We start from the raw sequence: 10,790 nt of genomic DNA on the forward strand, positions 1-10,790 counted from the left end.
ACTGAGTGACTGCCAGCAATATTGTCCAGATGTGATCATAACAAGATGTTTAAGATGAGTGAAAAGGCTTGCTCCTATGTGTTGTAGAGGCTTCTGACACAGAAATTTGCAGAATATTATTCATAAGATGCAAAATGGATTTGAATTTTCTCTCACCTCAGCAGCCGAAACCAGCTGACTGCCTTTGGAGGTGGACTCCATACCTGACTGCCTACGGTGAGCATGAGGGTCCCGTACTCCACCACATGGACTACTTGGCGTTTTGGGCCAAGGCTCCTTTTACAGCCCAAGGCTATGGTGCCTCCCTGACTCTCAGTATCCTGGAGCGATACTATCCGCCAATTATCTCATGTGGGAGGACAGTGGAACTTCTTAGGAAATGGCTGGAGGAACTCTAGAAATGTTTCCTCCTGAACCTGCCTACCTTCAGCGTTCGAATCATTAACAAAAATGGCATCCATGACCTGGAGAACATTCCCTTCTCTAAACAGGTGTCCTAATATCATGCCCTTCCTCCCAATGGCCAGAAACTGTTTTGATGGGCCCCTTTATTTTTTCCTACTTTTTGGCCTGCACTCTGATAGATGATTGATTCAGAATAAAGTTTAATATGGATAAATTGAAAACCATAATAAACCTAGGCCCCAGAGCTTCACCCCTTTGTGTGTGTCTAATTTGTTTTGGCCAGTCTTTCCTTCTTGTCATTGGGCTTTTAGGCACTTGTTACCTTGTAGGTCAAATCAGCTGTTCTGATAAAGAACATGAAGGCTGAAGGGAAACTCTAGGCCAGCTCTTCTTCTCTGCACATCCATCATCGATACTGGACTTTGATCACCTTCAGGGTCCCACAAGTCTGCCAGACCGCCTTCTTTGCAGAGCAGCCAAGCCAACGTGGATCCAGTCTCCTAGGAAAAGAATGTCGTCATCATTCAGAGACTTGTTTCCTGGAAGGGCTGTTGGCCCACTCAATGCACTCTGACAGTTTTCAAAAAAAGAATTCCTAGCTCGAGGACATTTCCATGTTTGCCTGGTCTCCTTGTCCTTTTTCTTAGTTAGAATCAGGGTTTGGAGCACACAAATGTGCTGGAATGTCATTTCCTTCTTGCAAGGTGAGATGCAAAACCTTTCTCAGAAGAAAAGAGAGAGTAGATGGAAGGTCCCTGTTTTCTCCAAGGGCAGATGGACTTTCTGTCTGACAGCCTGGAAGGATTTGCACTCCAAGTGGAATTCAGAACACTGGGAAGGCACAAACACCATCTCCCATCCTCCTCTAGGACTCTTTTATCTGCAGAGCCTATACTGATTACACTGTGAAGTTGGTCTCTCCCTCTTCTCTGCTGCAAGTGGAAAGACATGGAAGCTACTTGCCTTTTACTGAATGTACAATGATAAAAAGAACCAAAAAACCTACACACAAAAAAAATGAAAACAGAAATGAGGCAGTGTTCTGACAGCTCACCATTCATTTGTTAGTCTGTTGACTAACTAACTAAAGATGGCTTGTATGTTGCTATGATGCTGGAAGCTATGCCTCCAGTATCCCAAATACCAGCAGGGGCACCCAGGGTGGGCAGGTTTCAGTGGAGCTTCCAGGCTAAGACAGACTAGAGAGAAGAGTCTAACAATCTACTTCCAAAAAGTGGTCAGTGAAAATCGTATGGATTCCAATAGACTGAGTCATCAGGTGGGATTCATTACCAGAGGAGATCGTTATGTTTGGTGAAGTACAGGACTGAGGAAGGTCTGGGAGTCCCTTGGTGAGATGAGTTTGCTCAACAGCCACAGTGATGGACTTGAACATGATGTCACAGGACGAGGTAACCTTTTCTTCTGCTGTACAGAAGTCACCATAAGTACAAGTTGACTTAGCGGCAGTGAGTAAAAAGCACGGTAGGACACATACTAGACTGTTAACCAAAAGGCCGTCAGTTTAAACCCACCAGCAACTCTTGAAAACCCTATAGAGGGTCACCATGAGTCAGAACTGACTCAACGGCACTTAACAGCAATGTCAACTGTAATAAAAAGGTGCATAACTCTTCATTTAAAACTGACAAAGAGAACTTAGAAAAGAAAAGAAAAAAAAGGATGGAAGAGAATACAAAATCGAATCCCAAATGACCTATTTGTTGGGAAAATAACATCAGGAAAAACCCCCCCAAATTTTGTTGATATTCATGTAGTATTTCTATGGAATAAAAGTGACAGGGTGTACTTATCCATTTCTTTCTCAGTAAAAAGAGATGTGAATAAAATTGAAAGGAGAAGCAAAGAAAAGCAAGACCTGTATTGTGCCTGCCTGGGGTGCTGACTTATCTCCAACTAGGAAGTGTTTAAGGCTCAACTTTAATATAATTAAGACACTATGAAGATAGGAGGAGACAGAAAGAGCAGGCAGTTCCCTGACAGAACACTCAGGGTTTCTTTGCATTCACTCTCCAAATTCACAACAGTCTTAAATGAAAAAGACAAAAACTACTCTGTTAAAAGAGAAACTTGGTGCTCAAAGGTTTAAAATGCACTCTTGAGAAGCATCTCCATCATTCTAAAACCCACACAACTGTTTTACAGAAAAGGGTCTCAATCCTAAGAAATATTCTATTGAATTACTGTCAAGAGAAAGCAAAGTTTAAATGAAAAAAAAAAAGAAGAAGAAGAAGAAAAACAGAAGGAAGGATATACAATATTAAAATGTATTATGAAGCTACAGTAATTAAATTAGAAATGTTTTAGGAATAGACCAACAGATCAATGAGACAGACGTCAAGTTCAAGAATGGATTCAAATGCATACAGTAATTTAATATAAAATAAGGGTGGCAGGGTGAACCAATGGAGGAAAGATTAGTTATACAGTAATTAGATGCTGAGATGATTGGCTAGTAACTAGGAAGACATAAGCCTATTCTTTCTAGCTCATTTTGTATACTAAACAAAGTGGAGATGAATTAAAGCTTTCCATAGACATTAAAATACTTTTTAAAGAATGCTTACTGGAATCAGCCATTCTACTAGCTTAATTCAAATAAACATGTAGACTGTTAAACAGACCCAGTTTTTCAAAGCACTGTTGTTATTTTTTAAAGATATGTTTTCTTGTGTTTTCAGTGACAGTTTACATGCCAGATTAGGTTCCCATTCAACAATTTTTATACAAATTGTTCATTAACATTGGCTACATTCTTTATAATGCATGAACATTCTCCTATTTTCATTCTGGATGTTCTGTTTCCAGTAACCTAATTTGCCTGCCTCTTGCCTTCTCATCTTTTTTTTCAATGTAACTGTTGACTATTTAGTCTCATATAGATGATATTTTTAAGGGAATGCAGAGTTCATGGGTGATATTCTTCAATTTGTGACCCAATCTGTTATTTAGCTAAAAGGTTCAAGAGTATCGCAGGTCAATAGTCTAAGGGAGTCCACTAATCTCAATCAGCCCAGTAATTCTAGATTTTATTCTTAAGAATTTTTAATAAAATTTTTTGAGGTTCTGGTCCATATTTTTCTCACATACCATTAGGATCCATCTACTGTGTTCCTGATCAGGACTGTAGATTTGTAGTGATAGCTGGGCACCATCTAGTTCTTCTGGTTTCTGGGTAGACAGGGCCATGGTTTGTGTAGACAGTCCTGTGCTGTTATTGTTGTTAAGTGCCGTTCCTGTAGATTTGTTTAATATCTGAGTTTTGGTTTTTTTTCCATCTCTTTTGTCTCGGACAAGTAAAGACCAATACTTGCATAATAGATGGCTGCTCAAAAACTTTTAAAGCTCCAGATACTAATGATAAGACTAGGATATAGAACCTAAACTTTATGAGCTACATTATGTCAACTGACCAAGTTGTTTCATGAGACTATGGTCCTAAGCTTTCAAACCCAGAAAACCAATCCCATAGTCTTTGATTATGTTGAAGTAGTATCTATCCATAACTGTGCCCCAGGTGTTTTCTTATATAGATGAATAGGTCTGCATGCATGTGCAAACATGTGTATGCATATATGTACACTTATATATACAATGAAGGTGCTTCAAAATAGTCAAGGAAAAATGGAATGGAAAGATAATGGAACTTTCCACAAACTTTTTGAAGACCCCTTGTACAATCAACACATATATTTTTTGGTTGTTGTTGTTGCAACATTTTATATGCTATAACAATGACTGAAGGGCCTTTTTTCCCCCCTGTGTATTATTTAATGATAAGGAGCTCTGATAGCGTAATGGTTATGAGTCAGGCTGCTAACCTCAAGGTCAGCAGTTCAAAACTACCAGCCATTCCATGGGAGAAAGATGAGGCTTTCTGCTCCTGTAAAGATTTACAGCCTTGGAAACCCTATTCAGGGTCGCTGTGAGTTGGAATCGACTCAACAGCACATAACCACCACCACCACCACTACTTAATGATATCTTTTGCCTTGGCCAAACTACATACATTTCACCCATATTTGGTGTGTTGTTTCCCATCATCAAAAATAACAAATGTCTACTATCTGGAGACACTTTATATGTCTTGGTGGCATAGCGGGTTACATGTTGGGGTGATAATCACAAGGTCAGCAGTTCAAATCAACCAGCTGCTCTGTAGGAGAAAGATAAGGCTTTCTGCTCCTAAAGATTATAGTCTTTTATGGATTCCTGGTGTGGCATTGTACGATCAGCACTAGACTACAAACCACAAGGCTGGCAGTTCCAACCTACCAGCTGCTCCTCAGAAATCCTATATAGGGTTGCTATGAGTCGACACCAACTCAATGTCACTTAATAACAACGCTAAAATCCTACACAGGGTAGCTATGAGTTGGAACTGATTCAACAGCATTTAACAACAACTATTTAGAAAGCGTACCCCTCACCCCTGGTAACTTCCCAAAAATGAATGTTGGTTTTTGTATATATGTCTTTAAAAATAACCATTGTTATTTTTAAAATATTATTTTTTAAACAAATTTTGTACCAATGCCCTAAGGAAGCAATAGTATAGCATTTAGTCTATCAAATGAAAACTCAATCTCTCCCTTCAATATAGGAGTTTCTCATATTTTAAAAATAAGTAGACCAATCTTTTTGTCCCTGTTAAAGCTAAACATTACACCCAAGACACTAGGAGACTGGTAGGCCTTTGTGTACAGGGTCACAGTTAAAGTGGAATTAATTCTGACATTTGTCAACATCAAACAAACTTAGTAGTTTATAATACTGTCAGTTTTTTGCACTGTGGTGGCTTGCATGTTGCTGTGATAATATTTTGAATGCCCACAGGGTAGCCCATGGTGGACAAATTTCAGCTGAACTTTCAGACTAATACAGACTCGGAAGGAGAGGAAGACTACTTCCAAATGTTTACTCACTGAAAACCTTATGAATACTAGTAAAACATGTTAGCTAGCACCTGAATATTGAATATTGAAACATGGTGAGTAACACCAGAATATTGTCAGATATTGTGCCAGAAGATGAGTCCATTAGGATGAAAGTCCAAGGAGATGGATTGGGTCAATGTAGCAGCAATTGTGAGAATGGTACAGGACTGGGAGGTGTTTCATTTATTCATTTTAAGTGTGGAACTGACTTTGTGCACTAAACAACAACAGTGAGTAACAACAACAACACTGTATGGACACTTCTGTGATACATTTCTTTATTGACCCAATAGATGCAATTTATATTGAATATTTATTTTTAGCATGTGAAAATGACCCTGGTGTGCCTAGCAAAAGAAAATATTTTGCTTTGTTAAGTATTTTCTTCAATAGGCTGATCTTAGTTATTGTTTTTAAAGTATATATTCAAACACACACACACACACACACATACACATGTTATATTAAAATTCAGCTCTAAATCTCAGGGTCCAGAACCATATGCTAAACTAGTGATAATTATATTGTTGTGTTCCAAAAACTAATTAATGAAAAATTTCAATAGTTCTGCAACCAACCGTCAATTACCCGAGGGAAGATTAACAAGGCTAAAGATTCAAAATGACTTACAGACATATATCCCAAAGGACAGAATAAAGACTGCTTGAAAGAGGGCATTGAGCAAAAGCAAAATGAGGACTGAGAAATAAATAAAGCAAAGGATAAGATTAAATCACTAAATGCCCAAAATTAATAGCTAGCATGTACTGAGCTTTTACTATGTTCTAAGAATTACTATGTTTTCCACATGTATAAACTCATTTAATCCTCACAGCTAATATCTGAGGCAAGCATTTTGTAACCCCCATTTTACAGACAACTAACATCCCTGGATGGATTGAGCCAATAGCTAACATGTGGTGGAGCCAGGATTTGAACCCAAGCATTTTGACAAGTTACAAATAACATTACAAAAAGCAGGAATTCCAGAAAACTTTAGTGTCCTAATGAGGAACCTGTACATAGTTGCTCAGTTAGAACAATTTCAAATCAGAAAATGTATGCTTCAGAGTTATATCATTTCATCATACTTATTCAGTCTGTAAACTGAGCAAATAATCCAAGAAGTGAATTATATGAAGTATGGGGCATTAGGATTGGAGGAAGACTCATTAACAACATGCAACATGCAGATGACACAAACTTGCTCGTTGAAAGCTAGAGGATTTGATTCACTTACCGATGAAAATCAAAGACTACAAGACTTCAATCTGCAGTACATCTCAACAAAATCTTCACAACTGGACCAATAAGCAACATCATGATTAGTGGAGAAAAGATCAAAATCCTTAACAAGAAGGAGTCCTGGTGTGTCACTGGAGGATAAGCAAAGGACTGCTAACTGCAAGATCAGCAGTTCAAACTCACCAGCCACTCCCTGGAAACCCTATACAGGGTCGCTATGAGTTAGAATAGACTCAAGGGCACTTAACACCAACAACTACAAAAAACAAAGATGTCAGTTTGAGGACTAAATGTACCGGACCCACGCCAGTGTGTTTTCATTTGCCTTATATGCATGGGGAACTTGGAGAATATAGATGAAGGAAGAGTCTATGCATTTGAATTATGGTGTTGGCAAAGAATATTGACTATACTAAGAACTGCCAGAAGAATAAACAAATCAGTCTTGAAAGGAGCACAGACAGAGTGTTCCTTGGAAGTGAGGATGATAAGACGTCATCTCCATACTTTGGACGTGTTATCAAGAGGAACCAGTCCCTAGAGAAGAACATCATGCTGGTAAACCAAAGCGTCATTGGAAAAGAGAAAAACCCTGGACAAGATATATTGACACAGAAATGGCAACAATGGGCTCAAACACAGTGACCACTGTGAGGGTGGTATAGGACAGGCAGCATTTTGTTCTGTTGTACATAGAGTCTCTATGAGTCAGAGCTGACTCAATGGCACCCAACAACTATGAGTTTGACTCCAAACCCTCAGTGAATATCTGTGGTATCTATTCTCTTCTAATTTCATGTTTCCACAAACTTTTTGAAGTCCCTGTTAACTGGAACCAGCAATGGGCCACAAATCTGACTCTATTTTTTGGTGGCCAAACCAAAGCTAGAGGGTGATCAGACTTCACTTCACTGAGTAAAAACCAAGGTGGAGAAAGACTGTTGTGAGTAACCCATCCTACATGTGTCCATGTTTGTATAGTCAATCTCATTTCCTAGGTAGCAGTGCATTACGCTCTAACCATTCACAAGAGAAAAATGGCTGGAGTTCAGCTACAGTTTCTGAGCCCTGAGCTTAGTTTTTTATTTCTTTGTTTTAATTGACTTTATATTGGAGCAGTTCTACTCTGTTCTATAAAGTGGATATAAGAATATATTTCACGGCAGTGACTTTGGATTTTTTTTTTTTTTTTTTTTGGTTACTTTGGATAATAATTGTAGATTTACAGAAAATTTGAGAAGCATTTCCATATACCCCACAATCAGTTTTTCCAATTGTTAACATCTTATATCAAAATAGTACATTTGCTATAATTATTAAACCAATATTGACACATTATTATTAATTCGATACTTTGTTGTTGTTGTTACGTGTCATCAAGTCAATGACTTTCTTCAACAATGTAAATGGTGACTATACGTGTGGCTCTGCAGGATAAGCATTGGACTTCAAACCACAAGGTTGGCAGTTGAAACCCACTATGCTCCTTGGAAACCCTACACAGGGTCACTATAAATCGGAATCAACTGGAGTGCACTTAACAACAACAATACACATGGATTGCAAGACTTCCTCTGCCCTACTTTGGACATATTATCAGGAGGACCAGTCCCTGGAGAAGGACATCAAGAGGAAGATGCCAATGAGGTGACTTGGAACAGTGGTAGCATCAATGGGCTCAAGCATAGCAACAATTGTGAAGTTGGCCCAGGACCAGGCAGTGTTTCATTCTGTTGGGGATAGGGTTGCTGTGAGTTGGTACAGACTTGATATACCCTAACAACAACAACAAAAAAAACGCAGGGACCTCACCAGATGGTATACACAGAAATCAAATAGATTATATTTGTAGAAAGAGATGATGGAGAAGCTCAGTTTCATCAACCAAAAGAAGGCCAGGGGCAGACTGCGGAACACACCATCAATTACTCATATGCAGGTTCAGGATGAAGCTCAAGAAAATTAAAACAAGTCCACAAGAGCTTGAGTGTAGGTTAGGTGTTGTAGAGTCAATTCCAACTCATAGCGGGCTTACGCACAACAGAAGAAACATTGCCGAGTGCTTGAGTTCATTGCTGCTGCCACTGTACCAATCCATCTCATTGTTGGTCTTCCTCTTTTTCACTGACCCTCAACTTTACCAAGCAAGATTTCCTTCTCTAGGGACGGGTGCCTCTTGATAATCTGTTCAAAATATGAGAGTCAGAATCTTGCCATCTTGACTTGTAAGGAGCAATCTGGCTGTATTGCTTCTAACACAGATTTGTTTGTTCTTGCAGTCCATGGCACTTTTAATATTCGTCTCCAACACCATAACTCAAATGCATCAATTCTTCTAATGTCTTCTTACTCATTGTTCAACTTGTGCATGCCTATGAGGCTACTGAAATACCATGGCTTGGGTCAGAAGCATCTTAGTCCTCAAACTATCTTATTTTGCTCTTGAACTCTTTACATAAATAGGTCTTGTACAGCAAATTTGCCTAATGTAATAAGTCATTTGCTTTCTTGACGGCTGCTTCCGTGAGTGTTAGTAGTGGATTCAAGCACAATGAAGTATTTGACAATTTCCCAACCTTCTCCATCTATCATGATACTATTTATTGGTCCAGTGGTGAGGATTTTTGGGGGTTTATATTGAGGTGAAATCCATACTGAAGACTGTGGTCTTTGATCTTCAGCAGAATTTTAAGTCCCCTTCACTTTCAGCAAACAAGGCTGTATCATCTGCATATCGCAGGTTGTTAATGAGTTTTCCTCCAATCCTGATGCCACGTTCTTTTTTTAAAAAAATACATATATTTTATTGTGAATTATGTGATCGTTTATACGGGAGAGCATTAGGTTTACATTCATCCTATTGTATAATCATTTTGTCGCCATGGTTACAATCCCCTCCATGCATCATCAGCCAACCAAAAGGTATACCCTGCAAGCCTGTCCCCCAGTCATCAGCACACAGCCCCTCTCCCTCTCCGGGTCCAGAGTCCTCAGCCATTCCATCTCTCCACATCACTGTTTCTCTGAGTAGGGTCCTGCTCTCCATTTTTCTCCCTTGATGGTCCCAGGGACCTCCACTTCTGGACTGCAAAGTCAATTACTCCCCTCCCCTTGCTACAAAACGTCTACATTTCCAACCCTCACAGTGATAGCAATTATTCACTATTGTGTTACATAAGACCTATCCCCATCTCCTTCATCAGCCCCGCCCAGACAGATTGGATGCCACTCAGTGGATAGTCTACCTTCCTCCATGCCCTCTGGATCTAGGTTCCCTCTTGAAAGCTTGTAAGCTAGTCACTTCCTGCATTTGTAGCCTCCTCCACCCCATTTTGGGTAGCCAATGTCCACGTTGCTCATCCCTGTCTACCCTGTGTATAGAGAGGGTGGGAATGATCCTTACTGTAAAGATTCTTTCCCTCCTTTGAACTACTGCCTCCATAGGTCAAGTTCATCAAATTGTATCAGATTACTCTTTTTTTTCCTCTTCTTTCTTCTTCTAGTTGAGTTCTGATCATCCAGCATTGAAACAGATCAAGTGGATATTATATGCAAGTGTGGGTGTTCTTGTGCATATGCCCTCTCTTCTTATCAGCTGGATGCTTCACTCTCCACTCTAGTACTCTGTGGGTACATCACTGACTTTGGGCCCAAGAGTCCCCAGGTCTTGCCATACTGTTGGCCAGCCAGGTCTCCAGCTGAATTCACAGGTGTCTATTGAATGTGGTAGGACTTAGCTTGCAGCTTCATTGCTGTTTTTCTCTCACTTTCCCTTATCAGTGACCAATGTGGTCAGAGCGCATGTCTGCTCGTGTATTCTCATTGAGACTTAGCCTTGGTTTGCCTTGAGAGGACCCAAGCACTTGCCTTGATGTCTCCTGGATAAGAAACTTGTTTGTTCTTGTAGTAATCAGTCAGACTGCCATTATTGTTTTGTATTTTTCCTGTTGGTCTTTCTTTCTAGAGGTATCTTCTGCTGCTCCAGGCTGGTCTGCTTGTCCTTTCAAGTGGAAATTTCCTACCTCAGAAGATTCTGGATGGCGTTCAGGATTCCACCTATGGTCTCTGCAGGAAGACTCCTTTACTGGGCAAGTGGTAGCCCCATTTTAGGTATTCCATTCAGTTATAGGCAGAAGACAGACTTACAAGATTTCTATGATGCCATGTTCTTTTCACATAATC

The 10,790-nt window shown here is 39.6% G+C and overlaps 1 pseudogene; it reads left to right on the plus strand.

The window, feature by feature from the left end:
• LOC102811411 overlaps positions 1–500 on the plus strand; it is a 5,834-nt pseudogene extending 5,334 nt beyond the window's left edge.
• Positions 501–10,790: the final 10,290 nt, after the last annotated feature.

This window comes from Chrysochloris asiatica, unplaced genomic scaffold (assembly GCF_000296735.1).
Source record: "Chrysochloris asiatica unplaced genomic scaffold, ChrAsi1.0 scaffold00003, whole genome shotgun sequence".
NCBI lineage: Eukaryota > Metazoa > Chordata > Mammalia > Afrosoricida > Chrysochloridae > Chrysochloris > Chrysochloris asiatica.